Source organism: Arachis hypogaea, chromosome 18, assembly GCF_003086295.3.
Source record: "Arachis hypogaea cultivar Tifrunner chromosome 18, arahy.Tifrunner.gnm2.J5K5, whole genome shotgun sequence".
Classification (NCBI taxonomy): Eukaryota; Viridiplantae; Streptophyta; class Magnoliopsida; order Fabales; family Fabaceae; genus Arachis; species Arachis hypogaea.
Window position 1 is genome coordinate 48,269,020 of NC_092053.1, and position 1,096 is coordinate 48,270,115.

General features: G+C 43.7%; 1 non-coding gene across 1 annotated transcript; it reads right to left on the reverse strand.

Moving 5' to 3' along the window:
- Window positions 1-313: 313 nt before the first annotated feature.
- On the reverse strand, window positions 314-417 carry LOC112774283 (small nucleolar RNA R71). The gene has a single exon (XR_003188778.1). It is a non-coding gene; the product is annotated as a small nucleolar RNA R71 (small nucleolar RNA).
- Between the last annotated feature and the right edge of the window lie 679 nt (window positions 418-1,096).

Consider the following 1,096-nt stretch of genomic DNA (forward strand, 5'->3'; position numbering starts at 1 on the left):
TCAGAAACCACCCATTCAGGCCAACAATTTTGAGCTCAAACCACAGCTAATATCACTTGTGGAGAATCATTGTTCATTTGGTGGGAGTGCTAATGAAGACCCAAACCAACATCTCACAAAATTCCTGAGAATTTGCGACACTGTGAAGTCTAATGGAGTCCAGGAAGATGCCTATAAACTGCTTTTGTTCCCATTTTCACTTAGGGACAAGGCAGCTCAGTGGCTGGAATCATTCCCAAGGGGGAGCCTAACAACATGGGACGAGGTGGAAAGCAAGTTTCTGGCACGTTTCTACCCCCCACAAAAGGTCAATAGGCTTCGATCTGAGGTTCAGACTTTTAGACAACAAGATGGTGAAACTCTCTACGAGGCATGGGAGAGGTTCAAGGATTTGACAAGGAAATGCCCACCAGACATGTTCCATGACTGGGTGCAATTGCACATTTTCTATGATGGACTTTCTTATGAATCAAGGAAGGCTGTAGACCATTCATCAGGAGGTTCATTGAACAGGAAAAAGACTGTGGAAGAAGCCATTGAAGTGATTGAGACAGTGGCTGAGAATGAGTACTACTATGCATCAGAGAGACACAACACTAAGGGAGTCATGGAGCTGAACCATGTTGATACAATTCTAGCCCAAAACAAGGTGTTTGCCAAGCAACTAGCAGAGCTCACCAGGAAATTAGAAACAAAGCAAGTGGCTGCAATACACACACAAGATCAAGAGGAAGCAAGCACTGAAGGAGGTGATTGGGAAGAGGCCAATTATGTAGGAAATCATCAAAGGCAACCATATGATCCACATTCCAACACTTACAACCCAGGCTGGAAAAACCACCCAAACTTTGGGTGGGGAAACCAGCAAAACCAACATAACAAGTCCACATACCAAAACTCCAACCAAAGATCATATCAAGCCACACAAAACACTTACTCCCAACCATCATATCATGGCCAAAATAATCAACCTACCCAACCTAATCCGAGCCAACAATTTCAAGATCAATTAAACAGGATAGAAGGAATGCTGGCAAACATGGGTCAGGACATAAGTGAGTTGAAAAGCTTTAGGGATGATGTGAGATCCACCTTA